Below are 24,555 nucleotides of genomic sequence, written 5' to 3'. Positions count from 1 at the left end.
TTTGCAGTTACTTTCCAAAACGCATGGCACTTATGTGGTGAATGTCCCCCTTTGTTGGGTTTGTTTGAGGAAATTTAAACATACTTTGTTCATCATATACAATATCCATCCACTACTGCATGGATGGACAGCAGTTTTCTAGGAATGACGGTGTACAGTGAACATGTAATTTGTGCTCACAAGACAAGATGGAACAAATGCCAACTGGAAGCCAGAAGCTACATTTATAACAGAGGAAATGTAGGCCTTGTCTGAGTCCTTGGAAGAACCCAGGTAGCCAGTGTTTTATTTGTGCACATAATGGATTTTCAGAAAAAGCCTGGACTTGGAAGAGTAATCTGTGTTCCTTTTAGACTAAATGGCTAAGTAGCCTTGTGCTAGCTAGTTTTATGTCAAATTTGCACAGGCTAAAGTCTTCAGAGAGAGGAGAACCTCAACCGAGAAAATGCCTCCATAAGATCAGGCTGTAGACAGGCCTGTAGGACATTCTCTTAATTAGTGAATCTTAAAACTTGATGGAGGAGGGTCCAGCTCATCGTGGGTGGTGCCACTCCTGGGCTCCTAGTCCTGGGTTCTATAAGAAAGCAGGCTGAGCAAGCCACAAGGCTCAAGCCAATAATTAGCATCCTCCATGGCCTCTGCATCAGCTTCTGCCTCTAGATTTCTGCCCTGATGTCCTTTGATGATGAAGTGGAAAGTTAAGGTGACTATAGTAACCCTAACTAAGACGATTTTGTTTATCTGTTATTAGATGTTTATTTCTTAGTGGCATGTAGGTGTAGAGGTGATTTTAAACACAAATAACTGATAAAGCAGAGGCCCTGCTAACCAGAAAGGATTCAGGTCACCGTGTTGAAATTGGGTCTCAGAAAGCACCCTGAGGGGACCTGCATAATTCTTCAGTTCTAAATCATGATGGGGTCCAGGGCATTCTGGGAGCCTTCTGAAAGGTTTTTGTTTTTGTTTTTAAACATGTTGATATGCTGAGGCTCTGGGGGAAATTTCAGCAGAAGATTCTGCGTACGTGTGACTAGTGGGCTTTAGAATCAAGGATAATGTAATTTATGGTTTTAAATGTTTTCTTCTACTCTGTTAGTCTCTGTGTCACTTTTACATGAGCCGTGCCCTTTTCCTTAATAAGTTTCCAATTCGTTTATAATGTTATAACTGTTAGCTAGAAGTAAGAGTGGGGATGGGAAAAGCAGGAGAATCTACTGAAGACACTGGAGCAAAAGCTAAGGATGCTTTTGCAGGGAGTCAGCAGCTGCAAACATGTTTTGATGGCTTTTAGCCCAAGAGCAGGCTGGAGCTGGTACTGCACAGGACAGCTATAGTCCTAACAGGAATTACTTCTGACTGGAAGAGCTGGGCAACAGAATTTGTGGGAACCACATTCACTAAGACCATGAGGGGAGAGTCTGCAGAAGATTCAGGAAGGGGAGACCCAGTGGGATCTTGAATCTCCCAAGAACTCTGGGGATGATAATCGTCTGGGGAAACTTAGACTGTTCTCCCACTAAACTCTTTTAAATACGATTTTTCAAAATAAAGAGGAAAACTTCAAATACTAAAGTTTATGATTGTGTTGGTGCAACAGCAGACAGCTAAAGCACAGAGGGAGTGGTCTCAGTGTAAAGAGAAATCAGTGGGTGGGAGGGTTTCTTCTTGATGCTCTCTGTTGTTGTCGGTCGTTGGCTATTGAGACAAGGTTTCTTGCATTTCAGGCTGACCTTAGACTTGCTATGTAGGTGAGGGTGATCTTGAACCCCTGATCCTCTGGCTTCTACCTCCTGAATGATGGAGTTACAGGTGTGCAGCGTTATGTCTGGTTCTATGTGGTAATACTTGAACCCAGAGCTTTATGTTTTCTAAGCAGGTGTGAAATCAATCAAGCTGTGTCTTCAGTATCTACTTCCCACAATGGTTTTGTTTGTTTGTTGTTTTGAGCTGCTGGGAGTCACATCCTAGTTGAGCAGACAGCCAGCAGATTACACCCCCATCTTAGTTTCTGTATTTTTCTGTGAAGTGTTACATACAACATGAATGTATAAAGCCTGTGGAAAATTTATGTGCATGCCAAATTGTCTAGAGCAGTGGTTCATTGTAATGAATATGGTAATTATAATGAATTGTAACTGACAAATATCTGTGTTTTCTGATGGTTTTAGGGGACCCTTGTGAAAGGATTGTTTAACATCCAAAGGTGTACATTTTAGACCTTAATTTATCTTTCTTTGGGTTAGCCACATTTTAAGCACTTAGTAGTTAGAAGTGGCTGATGATCATTGTATTGGACAACAGCATCTACTTAACATCCAAACTTAGGAATTTAAATAATATACTTCAATAACATGCTTCTGTATAACCTATGGCTGAAAGAAGAGATTACAAGGAAATTTAGATCACATTTCAAGCCGAATGGTGATGAAAGCATGGCGCTGATACAAATTCTATTACTTATCCACAGTGTGAGCTTTTGAAGTCTTTGCCTACACAAAGAAAACAAGGCCCTCACCTGCTGAGTCAACTAGCCTGAAAATGGATGATGCAGAAGCATAGGGCCACTGTCACAGTTGGAATGGGATCACAGCAGTGTGTGTGTGTGTGTGTGTGTGTGTATGTGTGTGTGTGAGAGAGAGACAGAGAGAGAGACACAGAGAGAGAGAGAGACAGAGAGAGATACTGGGGTTGAAAGGGTTAAGAAACATTAAAGTGGCAGAGTACAAGATATACTTACAAAACCCAGTAGCCCTTTCATACACCAAAGGCAAGATACTGAGAGAGTGATCATGGGATACTCCCTTCACAGTAGCCTCAAAGAGATAAAATATCTCCATGTAAGCCTAACCAAGGAGGTGGAAGACCACTGCAATGAAAAATTTAAATCTCTGAAGACTGAGAAAGATACTAGAAAAAGGACAGACACCTTACATTCATGGATGGGTCGAGCTACCATTGTGCAATGTTCACCCTACCAAAAGCAGTTTGCAGATTCAATGCAATCTCAATCAAAATACCTACATCATTCTTCCTAGAGATTAAAAATACACATCCTGAAGTTATTCGTAATCACAACAGATTCTTGATGGCCAAAGCAATGCTAAGCAAAAAGAACAGGCACCAGGGGGGTTACTACTCCAAATTTCAACATAGACTTCAGAGATATTGAAGTAAAACCAGGATAAACGAGTATGGTACTGGTACAACGATAGATGTGAGAAGAGTGGAACAAAACAGAAGATCCAAGCATGAATATACAAGTATAGCCATCGGATATTCGACAACATGCAGAAAACTTACACTGAAGAAAAGAAAATATTTTCAACAAAGATGATGTCCATGTGTAGGAGACCAGAATTAGACTGTATCTATTTCCCTTCATAAAATTACCTCCAAATCAAAGACCTCAGTGTGGGACCTAAGATGCTGAAGCATAGGCAGTGCCATTCAAAATGTATGCACAGGAAAGGGTCTTCTGAATTGGATTCCATTTGCAGAGGAATTAAGACCAAGAGCTGACAAGTGGGACTTCGTAAAATAAAAAATATTTTGTACGGAAAAGAAAAAAATCAAGTAAATAGGAAACCCATTAAATGGGAGAGAATCTCTGCCTGCTATGCATTTGACAGAGGATTGATACCCAGATTATTTATAAATATATTCTCAGAAGCAAAGAATATATATAATTATACATGTATAATTATATAGAAATACACACAATATTTCTATATGCACATTATATATTTACATATAACATACAATATACTATATATATATATTATGTGTGTGTGTGTACTCAGAAGCAAAGAGTGAAGGAAACAGAAGGACAACTAAAAGTGGGCTGTAGATCTGAAAAGATATTTCTCAAAAGCATAAATAGAAATGGGCAAGAGATACCTCAGAAAGTGTTTATTGTCTTTAACAATTAGGGAAATGCAAATTAAAACAATCTTAAGATTGCATCTCACCCAAGCAGCAAGGATCAGCACAGGAAAATAAATGACAACATATTCTGGTGAGGAGGTGGAGAACAGGGAACAGTTATTCACGGATGGCGTTGATGGTGGGATTGCAAACTGGCGCAGCCACTCAGCAAATCAGTATGGTGCATGGTCAACAGCCTAAAACTGAATCTTCCACTTGTGGTGGTTTGAATGAGAATGGCCTCCATAGGGTCATATATTTGAATGCTTGGCTCCCAGTTGGTAGAACTGTTTGGGAAGATGTAGGAGGTGTGGCCTTGTTGAAGAAGATGTGTAGCTGGGAATTAGCTTTGAGGTTTTGAAAACCCATGCCTTTCCCAGTTTCTCTCTCTCCCTCCCCCTTTCTTCCTCCCTTCTTCTCCCTCTGCCTTATGGATGGTGTTCTTACATGTAAGCTCTCAGCTACTGCTCTTACCTTCCTGTCTGCCTGCCTACCTGCCTGCTGCCGTGCTCCTCAGCGTGATGGTCACGGACTCTCTGGAACCATGATCCCTCAGAGGTATCTTTATTGGATATGATATTTTTTATCAGGGAACTAGACAAGTAACTAAGATATCACTCCTTGTTATATGCTCAAAGGACTCAACCTCGTAGCCCATGGATAACTTGCTCAATGTGTTCATTGATGTCTATTCACAAGAGCTGGGAAATGGAAACAACCTGAATGTCTTTCAGCTGATTAATGGGTAGTTAAAATGTACATGCACACAGTGGAATACTACTCAACTGCAAAGAAAACAAATGAAGTCATGAGATTTGCAACTAAATGGAACTAGAAAACATACTGAGTAAAATAAGCAGGCTCAGGAACTTTGAAAGTTGCGTGTTCTCTCATTTTAAACCCCAGATATTTAGATGTATATAGTGAATGTAGTGAGGAATGTAATGAATACAGGTGAATATGTAACCTGTAGTAACCACAGAAACCAGGTGAAAGAGATGGAATAACTCTGGAGTGGGGAATGATGAGATACAGGCACTATGAAGTGGGGATGGGAAAAATGATTGGAGGCTTTGACTAGGATTGGGGAAGGAGGACAATACAGAGGGAGAAGAGAGGAGTAAATAACACTAATAAGGTTTGAAAAGATACAGGGAATCACACTATTAACTAAAGTTATATAGAGATACATGTTTAAAGAAGCTACATCACTTGGGTTGTTAATGTTCCCCTAAGAGCCATGGATGATCTAACAAAAATTCCAGTACTAAGTATGAGAACCCTCCTCTAGAGTTGTTGGTCAGAGTTGGGGGTTCAAGAGAATCCCCCAAACAATATAAGCTATCGCTGCTCTTGGATGTCTTCCAGAATTCGAAGGTAAGGACCTATGTTTGAGGACATTGTGCACTTTCAACATAGATATAGGGCTTGGAGGGATGGAGCTGGAACTGACCTGCAAGCCTTACCCCAAGGACTGGCTCTCATAGTATCAGAAGGTGCTATGTAAGTCGCCAGGGTATAAGAGCAATCAGTAGCCCTACCCAGTTATAAAGTCAATGGGCCACCAACATGAATGAACAAACAGGATACCTCAAATGGTGAAATAGTGACACTTTTATTGTGAGAGTAACCAACAGCTGTATACTTGTACTTAAGGCTGAGTCAACTGGAGGGAACTGATGCCTGGTACTGTAAACCTAGCCAGCGGCCCTTGGCTTGAGAGGTCAGACACAAGAGGAGAAATTTCTACTTTCAAGTTTCTACACCAGTGCATTTCTAAATGCCCATCCTTATACCCACCAATGAGAATAATTCTTGCCATTCATCAAAGAAGCTTCTTTTTGCAAGAGCTGGAAATTACTGTAGTGATTCACAACTGGCCAAAATGCAGAGATTCAGTGGGCGTGGGGTGCCCAGCCCTGACCTATACATCAAAGCACAGCTCCTGCACCTAAGACTCAGAGAAAATCATGGAAGATGGGAAAGAAAGACTGTAACAGCCAGAGGTTTGGGATGCCTATTTATAGATAGGATGTCTTCTAGACAAGACAGGGGATATCTGATTACACTGTGAACCATGAGGTTGTGCTATTTACTGAAAAGGAAAACTGTTTTTAGTTGTGACACGGTTCAGCACTAGCATACACGTTAATCCAAGAGCTTTCTGTTTTTGTAAACAGGATTAAATAAAGTCAACCCTAGGTGGAGCCAGCAACCAGTTGACAGTGAATGAACATAGGGAAAAAAAAAAAAAAAAAAAAAAACCAAAAACAAAACCATAGAGAGTGAGAGGAAGTCAGGAGGATGGATAGAGAGACACAGGAAGTAGAAGAGAAGGACATTTAGTTTGAGGGATTTCGGAGACCACATGGAGAAGGAGAACTTCCTTTTCCTTTTGGGATGCTGGCTGAGGAGGAGGGTGGGCTGGGTGCTTGCCTCTTTGAGCTACCAGGGTTTCACCCAGCATTAGTAAAATGAAACAATTGAGATTTTGTTAAAAACAGCAACCCACCCATGAGCTCTCAACACTATGGTTCCCTGAAGAAGACTAGAATAGTAATACTACTGACTGACATTCCAACGAAGATATATATATATATGACCAACTTAGCTCACTTTAATTTACTCATTCGCCTACAATATTCTAGAATATTCCTTTTCTATTTCAGAATAAGTTCCAAATGCATTCTATTCTATTTTATTGTACTTGTGCATGAGCTGAAATCTGGATGAGGGTTTATCCTGGTTTTTACAGCTTTCCCTCCAATAAGCCAAACTCATGCTTCATGGCCAGCCACCATGTGTGCTTGCACTTGATGGCCTCATTATGTTTCCCATTTACCTAGGAGGCTTTGCTCAACTCAGATCACCGAGCTCTGAGTGAGCTGCGCCCTCTCACCAAGCTACCCTGGAGAGGGGCTTCAAGGTTCTTTCCCCACTTTCCTGAATCATGTGCTGAGTTGTTTTTCTCGCTCATGGCAGCTCTGATGAGTTCCCACCTTTATGCTCAAAGGGAAGAAGAACTTTTCAGAGTGGTCTTGGAACTATTGATGCCTTGTGCTTTTCACAGGGTTCCTGCCTTAGTGGGAAATGCTGAAAAGAGCAGGCCATCCACAGCAGCGGAGCTTGTGAGACCGGATGAACGTTGCTAGTCCCTTTCTGCCTCTTCCTTCGAGGTTTAAAGAAGAGACCTTGCATGGGGTGCAGAGGGTTAAAGGAGACTTCCTGCTCTACTGGGGCCTACCCAAGCTCTGCCTTCGTTCCTTGGAGGGTTTCCAGATATAACATTTAATAATAACTGACAACGGTGCCACTGTCTCCTTTCCGCCGTGCCCCAGGCCTCTAGAGGAGCTCTTCGTGGAACCAGCGAGAATGGTAAGAATGGGTACCACACCATTCCACAGGTCCTTCCTCTCTGCCCGCACGGCTCTGGTCTCCTAGGCAATTTCCACAGTGAGGTGATGGTATAATATATTCTATACCCGATTAGCAACTGAGAAGGCTTATGCAAATAATCACATTGTCCATCATCTTTTGTATTTGCCAAATTTAAATACATTAATAATTCTAAAATATAGATCACCAACTATGTATCTATATGTATTAAATGTAAATAGATACAGCCATTTCTCTCTAAGTAATAGTATATACCTAGGATATATCCAATTCATAGGGCTTATTGTATGTTAGAGTCTTGGTTACCTACTTTATATAATTCTATTTTCTAAGTTTAAATGATGCAGAAATCTTAAAAATCTTGTACTATGCATATTTTACAAATGGAAAAATCAAAATTCAGAGTTAAATTTTTTTCTTCTATAATCACACAAGTCATACTCACACATACAAGGGTTGCACAAGGGTTAAAGAAGAGACTTTGCATGGGGAGCAGAGGGTTGGAGGAGGCTTCCTGCTCCACTGGCGCCTACCCAAGCTCCAAATCAAACACATGGAGACTGCAAAATAGTTCTTTCCAGCCCCAGTTGTCAAAGTGTTTTTGAGTGAGAAGTAAAGGTTTTGAGGAACCACATAAATCCTGTGGGTTTCCTTTTCAGTTGAAGGTGGTAAGGATACAAAACTCCAGTAGGTTGGGCGAGGCAAAACTCTAAGTACAGAGAGAGAATTTTATGAATTAATTTGTTGATTACATGACTAAGTACTTCTTTGTAGGGATCAAGTTGAACATGAAATTATCACGTTTTTTTTTCTTAAAAATAAATATTGCCAATGTCATTTAACTTAAGAGCTGGGCTTCAATTTATTTACAGATATTGAGACTTTAAACACAAAGTTAACAAAATTTGATTCTCTGTATTCAAGATAAAGGATTTTAAAAAAGGTTTTTGGTTTTGTTGAAAAAAATTTATATTTTGAGCCAGGGTCTGTCTATATAGGTCAGGCTTCAAAATCCCAAAGGTCCACTTGTCTCTCCTTCTGAGTGCTGGGATTAAGGACATGTGCTATCAGGCCCAGCAAAGTTTTAACAAAAAGGTGTTTCTATGTTATCTTTGCCTTTTATGTTTGTAAGGGAATTAGAAATTGAGTTTTTGAGTCTCCCCCTCTCCCAACTATGGCCTGTGGAAACTGAGTCTTAAAGCCTCAAATTCCTTTGCTTATCACAGAACTGAAACTGGATTTTGGAATCAATTCTGTTCTAACCATTTGCAAGGCCTGAATGCAATACAGAGTTTAGGGTTTTAATTTAACCTTTTGTCAGACTGGAGCTATGTTCCCCTTATTTGTTTTCTGCCAGAGGTGCCAGGATCTGGTCTGGAATGATTTCCTCTCAAACAGCTGTTTGAATCCCCAGATTAACTCTTTCTCAGATAGAGATGAGTACAATGAAGACAAGATTCTTTACATGGGATCTACTTAACTAATTCTGAGTTATCACCCAGCAAATAAAATATAAGATGCATACTTGGGATTTCAGATAAACCAGAATGTGTGTGCACAAGTGTGTGTGTGTGTGTGTGTGTGTGCATGTGTGTGCACATGTGTGTGTGTGTGTGTATGAATGGCATACTTATTCCAAAAGCTGCTTTGTATTGGTAGTTTATGAGGATGCCCTTTTATCTGGTAACTCCTCCGCTCTGGGTTTGTGTTCTAGATAGCCCATGAGCTCTGACAACTATTCTGAACCCACCACTCACATATCTTCATGATACTTTTCTATAAAGTGGATTGAAGTTTTTGCTTGTTTGTTTTTTTTAAGTTCCTGAAAAAGTCCACAGTTCAAAATACATTTAGAACCACTGGGCTGATGTTGCCAAGAAATGGAAACATGACTGTGCTCTCACCTGGAAGTGGGCAAATCTATGTGAAAGGATTGACTTTAAATAAAATCACTCCCGTTCTCAACCTGATTTCTAGTCAAAGCCTGCAGAATACTGGTCACTTGTTGTGTGAGAGCATTCTTCTCACTGCCCACCACCCTGAGTGTGCAGGTGTGCCGGAGTGTCACTCACTGGCAAGCACAGGACTTCTGGCTAAGGGTGAGAATCAGCTGTGCCTGCCCTCTGTCCCTGTAGCATTCCAAGGGCTGCATCTGTCGGGACTCATCAGCTCTGCCTCCCAGAATAGAAACAGACACAGCCCAAGCTGCCCATTTTTAGTTAAGTCCGTTGAAACAGGGATTCCACTTTGCCATTTCGTCACCAAAATGGTTTTTTAAAAACGTGAAACATAGACCATGATAACCATATGTGCACATTTAGAACAAAAACTCTATATTTATTTTCTGTCAAATAACAAATGTAGGGTATTTGCTGGCATAGGAGTTCAATTTTGTCAAGAAGTTATATTTTGGGGAGTGAGAGAGTTCATTTGAGTTTTGTATTGTGAATTCAGCTAAAACCGGTAAACCTGTGTCTCTCCCAATCCGTTGTGTTGACTAAACCACATGTTTAAGTGGTTACAAATGAAGTTAAAGATGGAATTCTAAACTTCCTGAGCAAGCCCTAAGAATTTGCTTTGCTTTTTCTTCTCTATAAAATAGTGGAAGGAAAACGTATACGATTTAATGTATAGAGATTTAAAACAACCAATACAAAGCTCACATAACTTTACTTTTAGAGCGTATCACTCATACGTATCAGTTACTGTGTCTGTTTCCTTGGTTACAGCATTTCTCAAATTCCAGGACAAAGTTTTCTGTCTCCCAACTTCAGATCAAGGGGCATGACCTGTAGCACCCAGCTGGAGATACCCTGCAGGAAAATAGCTCTATTGCCACCAACATTCAGACACCCCCACTGTCTCCCACCCACACAGCCATACACACCCTAGGATCCAGTCGGCACGAGTTGACAGTTTGCGGTCCCAGCTTCTCTCTCCCGGTGTGAAGTGAGAGCCCGCTGGTAATGGGGAAGGTTTAACAGCAGACTCCTTTGGGGAGGTGATCTGTGGAGAAAAAGGGAGGGCGGGAGAAGGGAAACCAGCGAGGAGTCACCAGCAGCCGCCTGACAAACCCTAGTGGCAGTAATTTTTAGAATCAACCCTTGCCATCTCACTGGCGCAAACCGGCTGAGCCTGCGCGCTGGCCTGGAGCAGCCTGAACTCTCCTGTCCCTCTTTGGTCTTTAGCTTGAGGGCAATGCTGGGGTAGAGGGCGGTGCCCTCTTCGGTGGAGAAGGGTTGGGTTTCTTGACCTGGCCAGGTTGTTTTGTTCGTTTGTTTTTTTAGTCAAGGACTCAATGGGTGTGAGGAAAGAAAATTAGCTAAATGGATGTTCGGTTGCAATTGATGGAAGCAGGGACTAGAAAAGAGTTGTAAAAAGAGAATTGTAGGCAAAAGTTAGTTTCTAGGAAGGTAAATAGCCGTCACCTCAGGTCCTGTGAGGAGACTGGTTATAAATAGTCTGTTCTGTAGAGGAGGAGACGTGTTTACCCGGACAGGAGATATTCTGCTCACCTCATTATGGAGTTGACATTTCATAGTTTAACAAAGCCAGGCTTGTGACCAGCTCTCCATCAGCCATTGATTGGCAGGAGGGTCCACGATAAATAAATTTGCTCAGAAGCATGCTGGAAGACATCTACTCTGGCAACACTTCATGCAAGAAAAGCAGTATGAGTGATTGTAATTGACAGAGGGCTTTTAATAGGCACCCAGGGTACGAAATGACTGTTCTAAAGGTCAGTGGGGTATCGTCTTCAGTAACAGGCAGACAGATCATCGAAAAGAAGCTTCCTAATTACCCTGCATCAATCAGATGTTGTAGTGGCCTACCGAGGAAACCTTTCTGCATTCTTAAATGCTGGAGCTACAGAAACCTGAGTAGTCCCAGATATTGGGGACAAAAGAGAGAAATCTCAGTGAAGAGAGGATTTTAAGATGCTCAGAAGAGTGGAGGCTGGAGTAGCAGTAAGACAGGTGTGATGAAGAAAGGGCTCCCTCCCTTTCTCCCCCCTTCTTTCCATTTCCCTCTCCTTTTTTCTCTTTCTCCTTTCTTTCTCTGAGACCAGGTCTTCCTATGTAACTCAAAGCTAACATGGAGCTGACTATGTAGCCCAGGATACCCATGGACTAACATGGAGCTGACTATGTAGCCCAGGATACCCATGGACTAACATGGAGCTGACTATGTAGCCCAGGATACCCATGGACTAACATGGAGCTGACTATGTAACCCAGGATACTCATGGACTAACATGGAGCTGACTATGTAGTCCAGGCTACCCATGGACTTAGCTTCTAGCCTTAGTTGCCTAAGTGCTGGAATTAAAGGCATAGGCTACCACGCCTGGCCTGATCTTAGATGTTTGGATCCCACTTGTGCATCCTTAGCACAGAATGTGGGAGAAACAAACTAACGAAGTTTATTTAATGGTTCACATTGAAGTCGTTCTACTTTTGGTTTTGAGATGAGGTCTTACTATGTTGCCTGGGCTAATATTGAAAGCCTAGACGCAAGAGTTCCTCCTACTTCCATCTCCAGAATACCTTGAAGTACCTTTTGTTAGGTGTTATAAAAAGATAAAGAGAAGGAATATATTTGGTGAATGTATAGTCAGGAGTAGGGGAAGGGAGTGCCTCTGCGGGGCCATGCTTTCCCCTGAGGGACCAGTCACAGGACAGTATAGTATAGTATAGTATAGAATAGAGTTTATTTAGGGCATGTGGAGTGGAGTTGAGGGAGGAGAGAGAGGAAGGAGGAGGAGGAGGAGGAGGAGCCAGTCATGAGCACATGGAGAAAGGGAGGAAGGGAATGGGGAGAGAGGGAGGACAGGAGTAAGAGGACAGAGCAAGAGCAAGAGAGCAAGAGAGAGGAGGGGCAAACAGCCCCCCCCCCTTTTGAGGCAGCACTGCAACTTCATTTGACATTCAGCAGGTTAGTTCTCATCCACATTGACCGTCTGTAGAGTTTTGAATGTGGTAACAGGCACATAAGTTACCAATGTGTAGAGCTTGTCTGGTGAATCCTCATCTTCATGACGTTTTCTGGACAAACGAACTCGGATGCGATATGGAACATTCCTTATTCCCTTGGCCCAGACGGCTTTATTGAGCCTGGTGTCAATGCGCACATCTGGAGTCCCTATTTCCTTCACGGCAAACTTTCCGAATTTCTTTGAGTGCCCGAAGAGCACACTTCGTGAAGCCCACTCCATGGATGCGCTTGTGAACATTGATGGTGCATTCTCAGGTCACCGCCTCGTTGACGGCAGAACGGCCCTTCTTCTTCTCGCCACCCTTCTTTGCAGGAACCATTCTTCAGGGCCCAAGTTGGAAAGCCAAGCAGCCCTTTTATAGTGAGTCAGGCACAACTAGCTATTGCCAGGTAACTGTGGGGCGGAGCCTAGACTAAATGCCAACACCCTTGTATTCCAGTAAGCCTCACTGCCTTGATGCTGGTAAATGGCTCAAGCATTCAACCCTGTTTTCCATATACGGAAATCCCACCATCAGGCCAGTGCGATGCGATGGTTTAAGCAGGTAAAAAACCCCCGTGTGACCTCAATCTCTGGAACCTACGAAAGGCAGGATGGTAGGGCTCACATCAACTCCAGCATTCCTATGGCAAAGTGGGAGGCAGAGACAGGAAAGACTCTCTCCCCCTCCCCCACGCACAGGCCAGCTTGCAGCAGCACCAGTGTGTTGCTGATCCCATCTTGCGTGCTTTCAGGAGCAGGGTGGGACAGTGCAGAATTAATAAGCGGAATTTTTTTTAAAGATTTATTTATTTATTTTATGTATATGAGTACACTGTAGTTTTCTTTAGACACACCAGAAGAGGGCATCGGATCACATTGCAGATGGTTGTGAGCCACCATGTGGTTGCTGGGAATTGAACTCAGGACCTTTGGAAGAGCAGTCAGTGCTCTTAACCACTGAGCCATCTCTCCAGCCCAATAAGCGGAATTCTTACCTCATTCAGGCTGTGGGAAACCGAGCTAAAGAGGCCAAGGTTGGAGGACACTCTAGAAACTATTCCCGTGGAGAAGAAAAAGAGAAAAAGAATAGTTTCCTAGACTCTTTGTTGGTGGCTTCTGAATTGAAACCACGGATGAAAGTCTGAGAAGCTACCATGAGCAATGGGAAAGTGCACAGACTGTGTGGTTAGGAGGGGCCCTGCGATCAAGACTATTTGGTTTCGTAAATGCGGTCACCGTCCACAGCTGAAGCTGACGCTGATTTGGGTGCAAGGCTCTTTAATTGAGGGGAGAGGTGCCGAGCCAGATCATTCCCATAGAGGAATCTTGAAAACCCAGAGCCACATGCCCTCAAAGAAGCTGTCTGTGGGGCTAAAGAAGATGCTGAAGAACATCACTAGATGTTACTCTGAAGAACATGGAAAAAAAAGATATAATCAAAATAATACTTTTTAAATTACCAATAGGCAGTCTGGGAAGAAAAGAGGCATAGGCCATGATCCTATGGGAAAGAACTGAATCACAAAAATATCACATCATCAATGGTCACAATGCAGAAAAAAAAAAAAAAAAAAAAGAAAGACAAAAAACGCAGAGATCCAAAGAGCCAAAAATAGAAGAAGTGGAAACTTTGGTTCGGTGGAATCTCATGGTGGTGGCAGAAATTTTGGACCAGGACCAGGAAGCAAATTTATTGTGGATGTGTGATATGGAAGTGGCTATGGATCTGGGGGTGGCTACCATGGGTATGATGAAGGGCTGGGGGGGGCACTTTGTAGGTAGCCCTGGCTATGGAGGAGGAGGAGGAGGAGGAGGAGGAGAACTGGTGGAAACCTGGCTATGGCAGGCAAAATTGGGACAAGGGAGGCAATTACGGCCACTGCTGAGAAGATGACAAAAGTGTAAAATATAATGACTATGGGAATTACCTTCACACTCTTTTAGCCACGGCACAATGGAGAGGGAAACTTTGGAACCTGGAGGAACCGTATTGAGCAGGAAGCTGTGGTAACAGAGGGAGCGGAGGAAGTGGCGATTCTGGGGGCGGGGTCGATGCTGAGTTTCTTCTTACAGGCTTCAGGGTATAAAGCGGAGAGGATGAAGCATCCAGAGGACTGAACAGCTCCAGAGCATCAAGTCACTGCGTCCAGAAGATTCTTATCTCAGCTGAGCACAAATGTGGAAGGATACAGCCAGACACCAGAGCAGCCACAGAGAGCCATTCTGTGAATAGACCGGAGTATTTAATGTCACCTTATAGTGTAAGAAGGGTTTTACACACACACACACACACACACACACACACACACACACACACGCACGCAAACACACACACACACACAAGAACACACACACACACACCTTTTCCAGTTTCTTAGTTCATTGTTTCTTTCTAGTGGCCTTTGTAAGAATGTACAAATATTCTTTCTTTGATAATGTTAAATTTGTAAGTTTCAGGTTATGTGTGAAACCTTTTTCTATCTCCTTTTCTTTTTTTCCCTTTGGTTTTTCAAAACAGGGTCTCTCTGTGTAGTCCTGGCTGTCCTGTAACTCACTCTGTAGACCTGGCTGACCGCAAACTCAGAGATCCAACTGCCTCTGCCTCCTAAGTACTGGAGTTAAAGGTGGTGTACCACTACCCACCAGTGTGTGAAACCTTTCTAAGAATTTTTTCCAAAAGTTTCGAAACACTATTAGCCAAGATTATGATGTAATAAGATGTAATGTTTCTCCTTTAAAAATTTAAGTGTATGTAGAGTTAAGATATTATACATTTATAATTTAATAAAACTCATAATTTAAAATCAAACAAATTTCGATTTAATAGAAATTAAATAAAATATAATAAAAAGTACATATAGTTGAAAGAACAGTTGGACAGCAAATAATAGGCTTAGAGTACACTTGGCTACTGCAGTCTATAAACCTGGCTATTAAGTTGCCTATTTACTTAGAACACTAAGAGTATGTAATTGTAAAGGCTACTTCTCACAGTAACACAGACAGGAGTTACTTGAGAACAGTGTGGAATTTATACAAGGTAGGTCTGTCTAGAGGAGGGCAGTTGAGAGCCTGACTATACACAGGCTCATAGGTAATGGTGATACTGTCAGTCCAAGGGCCATATGCTGCTAACAGCAAGGCTTTAGAACACTTGCTACTCAGCAATGGCCTTACTGGAAAGACAAGGAATCTGAGTCCAGTGGCATTCATCTGTTAACCTCAGCTATTAACAGGGCTGAGGTAGGAAGACAGAGTTTGAGACTGTCCTGGGAAACATAACCAAAGGCTGACAGAGGCAGGGGAGGGGGAAGAGGAGGGGGAGGAAGAGGGAGAAGAGAGAGATAGAGACAAGGAGAGACACATACACAGAGATAGAGAGAGACAGGCACAGAGAGACAGAGACACAGAGAGATACACACAGACAGAGACAGAGAGATATAGACACTGAAAGAGACAGAGAGGCACACACACAGAAATAGAGAGATAGAGAGAGAGAGAGAGACAGAAACACAGAAAGACACATAGAGAACCAGAACCAGAGAGATACATATAGATAGACACAGAGATACAGAGAGATACACACAGTTAGACAGAGACAAAGATACAGACACAAAAAGAGACAGACAGACAGACACAGAAACAAAGAGACACGGAGAGACCTGGAGAGAGACAGAGAAGGAGACAGAGACACACAGAGACAGAGAGACAGAGGCACACAGAGAAACAGACAGAGACACATATAAATAGAGAGACAGACACACAGAGAATGGCAGGCAAAGAGACAGACACACAGAGAAAGACAGAGAGACACAGTGAGAAAGAGAGAGGTAGATAGAGACAGACAGAAAGACAGAGAGAGAGAGAGAGAGAGAGAGAGAGAGAGAGAGAGAGAGAGAGAGAAAGAGGAGAGATCTCAAAAAGTAAGAAAATAAGAAAACTTTTGTTTTTATATGAAATGTTCCTCACAGGCTCATGTTTTTAAACATCTGCTTCCCATCTGGTGGCACTGTTTTGAGAGGTCCTGGAAACTTTAGAAGGTTGGACTGAGCTGGTGCCCCTTCCCCCTCCCTCTCTGCTTTTTATCTATAATATGAACAACTGTCTTCTGCCACATGTTCCCGTTGCCATGATGTTCCACTCAAGAATAAAAGAAACCATTAGCTGGGGGGGGGGGCACCTTTCTCTCCCTTGTTTCTGTCTGGTATCAAATCTCTGTTTTCTTTCTGCCCTGGAAGTATTCTCTACAACACAGCAGTGTCAGGAGAATCCACTGCACATTTCCCTTGGTGCGTGTTTTGAATAGCAAGTAGTAAAAAGTCACCCTGTGCGCCACACAGTGGCATGACGGGAGAGCAATGGCCAGGCTTGGGCTGAAGTTCTGGTGAGCAGTAATTTGGAACCGGGGTGACATACATACTCCTTAGGACACAGGAAACACCCTGAAATTCTGACACAGAATTTCTCATGACTGGGCACTTAAAAAGGTCAAGCCCATTTTATTGACGTATCAACAAGGGTTAAAGAACTAATCTGACATGTTCATTATACACAAGCATTAACCTCTTTGTTTTCAAGAAGAACAGCTGGCTTAAAGATGGGACACAAGAGACAAGAAACACTCTTTCTCCTAATTAACATGAAATGTTAATTTCATAGACAGAGACGAAGATACAGACACAGAAAGAGACAGACAGACACAGAAACAGAGAGACACAGAGAGACCTGGAGAGAGACAGAGAAAGAGACAGAGACACACACAGAGAGACAGAGGTACACAGAGAAACAGACAGAGACACATATAAATAAAGAGACAGACACACAGAGAAAGACATGATCTCTGCTGGAAAGAAATTCTGTTAGGGACAACTCACTCTTCTCAAAGAATGGGAATGAAGAGAAGAATTTTCAGATAATAGACCTGAATTATTCCCTTGGTCAAGGGGAGAGAAAAGGGTATGCCTTATTATTTCAAACACATAATCTTCAAGCAAACAATACGTAATTTGAAAGTCCATCAAAGGCCTTTGAAAGTCCATGAAGCCCAATGAAACACAAACTTTAATGCAAATTGTAGCTGTCTCTGTGACTCTTCAACCTCCCAAGACTGTCTGAAGCGCCCCTGTGCTTGGGCTGTGCTCAGCGGTGCTTAGAGGCTCTTGATGTAAGTGGAGCTTGCCAGTCACATGTTCTGCTGGGACGTTTCAAAAGCAGCAGTGCTATTTTGTTCTAACTTTGCTTGTATATGTGGAGGTAATGTATCACGGGGTCTTCTGAAAGTACGGCATAGTCCTCAAAATACAGAATATGGTTCTCTAGTGACTGCAGGAACACACGGTAAATGCAAGTTGCCTGGAGTTATCAAATAACAGAAAGAAAATCTACTGAAGAAAGGTGGACTCTCGTCTGGTGTAGCATGACTGAAGACTCAGCCTCTCTGAAATCTAGAGAGCATGATTTTCTGGCAGAGCGCTTGGCTCGAAGTTATATGTTATTGTCTGGTTAAGATGGTGGAAATTTAGGCCAGGCAGTGGTAGTGCACACCTTTAATCCCAGCACTTGGGAGGCAGAGGCAGGTGGAGTTCTGAGTCCGAGGCCAGCCTGGTCTACAGAGTGAGTTCCAGGACAGCCAGGGCTACACAGAGAAACCCTGTCTCGAAAAACCAAAAACCAAAAACAAACAAAAATGGTGTAAATTTGTCTTCTGACAATTTTTGAAGAATGTCTTAATAAATTTTCTATCAATCTTATGCTTTTAGCTACAAATCACTGAAGAAACTTCAGAATTAGACTACACCACAGATCAAATGTATCTAATAGATACCTACAGAATATTCCATCTAACAGAAATAAGAATACATATTTTTCTAGCCAGCCCACATTACCTATTCCTACAATTATGGTCAGAATAGTCCAGGTTCTTGGCATTTCCTGCTCAACGATAATAAACCACCTCTGAGGTTCTGGAGCAAGTCTTAACACACACACACACACACACACACACACACACACACACACACGCATGTACATACATGCAGAAACATGCACACACACAAGCACATGCACACACACATTATCTCTTGTATATTATCACCTCAGTGTAATAAAATTAGGAATCAGTAGCAGGAAAAACTGTAGAAACGATACAAATACTTAGATATTAAACAATATGCTACTTTTGAGTGATCCGGGTCATTGAAAAAAAAATCAGGGAGAAAATTTCAGAGTTCCTGGAATCCAGTGAAAATGAAAGCAGAGCCTTTTGGATACAACAGATGCAGTTTTCAGAGGAAAGTTTTGGCTTGGAGTGCTGCCATTAAAAACTCGGAAAGGTCTCAGATAACCTGATGACGTACCGTTAGGTCTGAGGAGAACAAAGGCAGCCAAAACCCCAAGGCAGAAGATAGCAAGAAATATAATATGTAGATCGGGGCAAAATTAATGAAATAGAGACTAAAAAATAGTACATAAAACTGATCAAACAAAAAGTTGGTTCTTCGAAAACATAGGCAAGATTGGCAAACCCTCGTCATTTTAATCAAAAGTAAAAAAGAGAAGGCCCGGACTAATAAACTTAGAGATGGAAAAGGGCAGGTCACATGCCACTCCAACAACCACCCCATGAAGCTGAGACTCAAAGTGTCAGTGGGACATGCTAGCCTGTAGTCTGCAGGGCTCCTAAAGTTATGGTCGGAGTGGTCCAGGATCTTGGCATTTCCTGCTCAGAGATAGGAGCTTGTTGGCCCCATACTTTCAAAGAATGAAACCTAGCACAGATATGTACAGCTCTAGGCCCAGTAAGAGGTCAAAGGTAATTTTAAAAAATAAGACTATTGAAGGAGACAGTTTCAGCTGTCTCAGGCTTTAATATGTGTGCACAAAGCCTTACCTGGCCTTTTAAATATATATTTATCCGTGTCCCATGTTTTTATTCAGACTCATGGCTGGCCCTGCCATGTCTCCGTCTGAGAAGGAACTAACCAGGTGAACTGGATTGGGGCTGTCCTAGTTTATGTACTTGGGGGCAGGAAACTTTGAGTGAAGGGCTGGCAGAAGGAAGACGCATTCCGTGGAAGTAAGAAATGATATTTAAAATGAAGCAGATCAACCCACCCACCCACAAACCATATTCATATCTGTGTAATGGGAGCTGCATGGAAATTACATTTTGGAAACCTGAATTATGTGGGTCATGGTCGATTCAGCAATGCCACCTGTGTGTCACCAGAACCGTGAGAGCCGTTCCAAGGCCCAAAACGGAATGGCTGAGTGAGCAGTGAGGTCAGCAGCTATGTGTGGTGTGAGGAGAGAGAGCACTCCATTACACCCAACTATAATTGGACATTCAGAATGCTAGCAAGCCAGGCCCACAGCAGAAGGGGGTCAGACCCAGAGCAGGCGGTAGCAGTAGCGGAAGTTATGTCAGCTGGAAGCACATAGCCCCTTATAAAGCAGATAAGCCTCCAGCAAAAGGATTTTGCAGATTGAAAGCATTTATTCTTCCAAAAATAAAAACCAGGGCCTGTAAGATGGGTCTATAGGTAAAGGTGGCTGTCACCAATCCTAATGACCAGAGTTTGAACACCACTCCCATAGGTGGAAGGAAAGAACTGACTCCTACAGGTTCTCTTCTGACCTCCATGTGTGTACCATGGCAAACTTATATGTGCTCACACACATGTTCTCTCTCTCTCTCTCTCTCTCTCTCTCCAAAACAAATAAGTAATAAAGGATAAAATCAGTTAATTATGCTTTGTGACAACAACTGTAGTGAATAAAGTAAAGAATTTCAAAATAACTTCAACCTTTCCATCTAGTTAGATCCTGCACATCCTTCTCCAGGGCCTATCAAGGTGAGTCTACCTGATTCCTGCCGCCCCTCCACCCACCCACCACGAATTCTCCTGTAATGTCAGCACCATGGAAGGCTGAGACAAGAGGATGGGCAAGTTCTAGGCCAGCCTGTTCTAGATAATGAGATCTTGTCTCGAAAATGAATAATGAAAAATTTTTTTTGGTTAAAACAACAATAAATTCTTTGGTAGGTGTCATAGATAGTGCAATGCTTACAGTAACACACTTACTCCAACAAGGCCACACCTCCAAATAGTTCCACTCCCTGAGCCAAGTATATTCAAACCACCACATGAACCATGTAAATCTTCAACATATGTACACATGCAATCTTTAAATGTTGAACATGGTGTGACTCCCTGTCAAAACAACCTGAACAACATGTAACCCGCTTTAATGACGCATGTGATAAATATGGCTAGCTTTTGAGGAAAGGGGTGTCAATATGACAGTAGTGACATGATATTAAAGAGACAAACAGAAAACCCAAACCAATAAACACATCAACACAAGTTGGCACTTGCCTAAAGCTGTGGGCATGTGATAAAGGGATGGTTGGGTGGTTGAGTTTTTGAAAAAATAGCACTTGCTAATAAGCAGGCTTTTCTGCTCTTTGAAATCGACACAGATAGTAAGATGGTTTGTGACTACTGTTATCCTGAAAGCTGGGCATGAAGACCTCACATGAAGCTTTAGCCTCCAATCTTCACGAAGGAAATCCTCAGCACCTCACTTAGAAAAGATTTAAAAGCTACACCTGTTCTATCTTGTTAAAGCTGATTTTAGTTTCTTGACAAAAGAAAAGAAATTAACAGCAAACCCAGCTTACTCCTTCCCCACACAAACCGCTGGGATTGGCAGGGAGGTTTGAACCACTGGCTAAATAGAGTATTAATAACTTTCTTTCTCCTGTCACTTCTTCCCTCTTCCTAGGAGAAACCCAGTGTCCCCAAATTTATGCTAATTTGATTTTCTAGTATGTATATATTTTGAGATGACTGAGCACTGACTATCTGTAGGAGAGTGAATACCTACAAGGTGCTTTTCAGTGGTCTGTCCCACAGAACCCCCGCCTTCCCCCACCTAATGGAGTGGATACCATTACTCTGAGCCCGAGATCTGGAGGACAAAGGCTTCCGGATAAGCTGACATTTGAATTGAGAAATAAAAAATAAGCAGGGATTGTGCTGGGTAAGAGATCTGACTCCCAGGGACCGGCAGCAGTCTCTCACTCCTGGCACCCTCTTGCCTAGTGCTCAGTTTCTCTTGGGAGAGCTATTAAAAAGATGATCAGTCCTGGTGGGGACTCACGCTCAGGTACGTGTGTAGGATATTCCTCTACTGTTTCCTCTCAGCCTCATTACCACTCCTAATTTTCCTGTTCAGCCTGGATTGATCGATTGAAACTGGAAAAGAAAAGCAATACTTTCTTCTTGTTCAAAGCTTGGGGCAAGGAGACTATCTTCCCTTGTACCTGCCCCCCCCTTTAAGTAAAAAGAAAAACATTTATCATAATGTATGTGTTTGTGTTTATATGAGTGTATATGATGTGTATGTGGGTATCCTCAGTGGCCAGAAGAGGGCTCTGAATCCTCTGGGTCTGTCATTACAGGCAACCGTGAGCTGCCGGAAATGGGTGCTGGAACTGAACGCGGGTCCTCTGGAAGAGGAGCACGTGCTCTTAACCATGGAGCCATCTCTCCAGGCCCTGGCTCTCATTTTATAATGACTAAGACGAGGCTAAGGTAGGGGAGTTAGGAGCTGGGATCTACTTTTCCACCGATCCTATGAACAACTCCAATTTTGGAGACAGCGTGAGGCAGTGTTTGTTTCTGTCTTCCAAGTACAATAAATTGCAACAAGGAACAGAGTTTACCCGATAACAGGGCACTCGGGCATAATAGCAATTGTAGGGGAGTCTGGGAGAGTGTGCGGTCTGGGATTGGAGGAAGTACCTGCAAGCCACCCAAGCTATAAAAAGTCGGTGACTGTCTAGGATGGCTGCAACTGTACAAAGGGCTGAGGTGAGGAACACACTGAGGACGAGAGAGCTCAAGCCTCCACCCACACTCAAGGGGAAATGAACTAAAATGTACACAAAGGGTGACTAAGAACATTTCAGTCTGACAAAGCTTTTGCTGTTTGGACAGAAACCCACTTCAACAAAGGGCTTTGTTGCTGTAAGGTTGTCATGGGGCTGTAAGTGACATGGGGCGTGAGAACAGTGGGACAATTTGATGACTGCATTGGAGAACAGAAGCAAATTGGGGTGAGCTTTGGAGGTAGAGCCCCTCCCACCGAGGTCATGGCTGAGAGGTCATCTACCTCATTTCCATGGTTTCTACCCAAGCAGTGTTCCATGCATTGCCATGCTCCGTCCTATAAAGCATTGATCTGACACTCATTTGTTTACCGTCTGCCGCCTCTCACAGAGGATGTGGCCTGTCTTTCCACATCTGTATCCCAGCACACAATCATTCCTCACCAAATTAATGAATGAGTGAAGTAGGCACCATCCCATCTCTGCCACCTTCTTTTACACACATTGTAAAAAAAGAAATCAGAATGTAACACTTGGCAGCTGACTGATGCTGAGCTCAGGTACTTCCTGTCCTTTCACTCTGGGATGAAGGAAATCGAGGCTTTGGCTGCAAAGTAAACAGTCCAGCATCCCCTGGCCACCACGGGCGCAGATCCAAAGAAAGGCAGATCTCATGGCTCCGTCTGTTGCCTTCCTATAAAGAGTATGGACTGGCCAGGCTCTGTGACTGCTGACTTTCTGGTTAGAAGGAATGCATGGTGAAAGGTGGAAGCTTCCCCTGAGAGGAACTAGCCGCAGTGATTACTGGCAGCCAGTGCATGTGCCAAAGGAAGCTTTTTGTTCCCAAAACTTTCCACCCAAACTAAGCCAATACTCAAGGTTTTCTGTGGCTATTCTTCAAAAAAAAAAAAAAAAAAAAAAAAAAAAAAAAAAAAAGGCTCTGGTGTCAAGCTGACCTGTTAATAAGACATTTGTGGCTTCAGCAGGCCCTTGAAGTCTGTTTTGCCTTGTTTTTATACATTCAGATTCTAAATTATCTTCCTAAGCTAATGAGAACCCTTAAAAGAACAGGGATTGTTGAAATGTTCTATACTAATAAATAATAAACACACACACACACACACACACACTGTGTATATATTTGATTAGTCCGCAACACACACACACACACAAACACACACACACACACACACGTCTAGGAAGGGTATGGTATCTGCTCTAAAACGTAAAGGAGGGGCACTTCAGTAGGCTCAGGAATACATGCCTGCTGGCAACATTGCCACACACTTCTTAAACATTCTTATGGACAAATACAGCTGGTTCACAGGGTTGAGCTCAGCCCAGAGGCAGTGCTTAGTTCTCCAACATAAACCGCCAGAATTAGGCTTGATGTCTGGATTATACTAAACCCATAGTGAACTTAAGTTTTAGTTTGGTCTTAATTATCACTTCCCAGCTTCTGAACAGAAGTCATTTTCTCTTCCTTCCAGAACCATGTTCCAGAGATGCACAAATGAATGCCAATCTGGGCACCCAGAGATTCAGGCAGAGATGTGCACTGAAGAGCCAAATGTGTGGATGACCCGTGCACTCTGCATTCTCTGTTCATTCTCCTGGGCTATGCGTGTTACTGTTCTATGTATGTGTTCACAGAGCATGGCTGGCCCTTGAAGGTCATCAGGTAAGAGTCTAGCCATTGTCCTAAGATGTCATTGTTGATCTGTGGGTCAGAATCCTCAAACCTGGCGTAGACTTAGGAAGGTAATTCAGGATCTGAATGTATAAAAACAAGATGAAACAAAGACTTACTTGCTTTATTAACAGGTCAGCTTGACACCAGAGAAAGGTTTTGAAGAATAGCCACAGAAAGCCTTGAGTATTGGTTTAGTTTTGGCGGAAAGTTTGGGGAACAAAAAGCTTCCTTTGGCACATGCACTGGCGCCAGTAATCACTGCGGCTAGTTCAAATGTGATCCAGCCACTAGAGATGAATGTTAAAGAATTTGTGTGCCAGGAAGGCCTGCCTGTTCTGCAGCACTCTAGCACCGCCCCCCACCCTGCAACCTTAGCTAATACATAGGCAGCTTGGTCACCTTTGTCCTGTGCTCTTATTGCCTATTTGACAATGTTGACAGGATTGCAGGTTCAAAGCCCAGTGAAGACATGATTCACATGGAACAGTGACTCTTTTCAGGGTTCATACTCAAGCAGAGTAAGGGCTGTGTCTATACTGGGTTGGCACCAGCTAGAGAATCAGAGCTCAGATGGAACAAGGAGGTACCCAGGTGGATGAACAGCTGGATCAGAGTTTTTATCCAAGCACGGTGCTTTGGGAGAGTGTCATTCTGTAGTGGCTCACTGGA

General features: G+C 42.8%; 1 protein-coding gene and 1 pseudogene across 2 annotated transcripts in view; both read right to left on the bottom strand.

Moving 5' to 3' along the window:
- Klhl31 (kelch like family member 31) overlaps positions 1-24,555 on the bottom strand; it is a 64,719-nt gene that overhangs the window by 9,168 nt on the left and 30,996 nt on the right. Inside the window, exons 2-3 of one of the 2 annotated variants that reach the window (XM_076937920.1) lie at positions 14,227-14,521; positions 10,208-10,326 (exon numbers count right to left, since the gene is read on the bottom strand). The gene's annotated coding sequence lies outside the window, so the exon portion shown is untranslated. Of the gene's footprint in view, positions 1-10,207; positions 10,624-14,226; positions 14,522-24,555 lie in introns of those variants that run through there. The other variant, XM_034509129.3, reaches the window with a different exon arrangement.
- LOC117712899 (large ribosomal subunit protein eL31 pseudogene) lies at positions 12,057-13,116 on the bottom strand (annotated as a pseudogene).

Source organism: Arvicanthis niloticus, chromosome 7 (assembly GCF_011762505.2).
Source record: "Arvicanthis niloticus isolate mArvNil1 chromosome 7, mArvNil1.pat.X, whole genome shotgun sequence".
Lineage (NCBI taxonomy): Eukaryota > Metazoa > Chordata > Mammalia > Rodentia > Muridae > Arvicanthis > Arvicanthis niloticus.
This window is presented reverse-complemented; position numbering and strand designations above follow the sequence as displayed.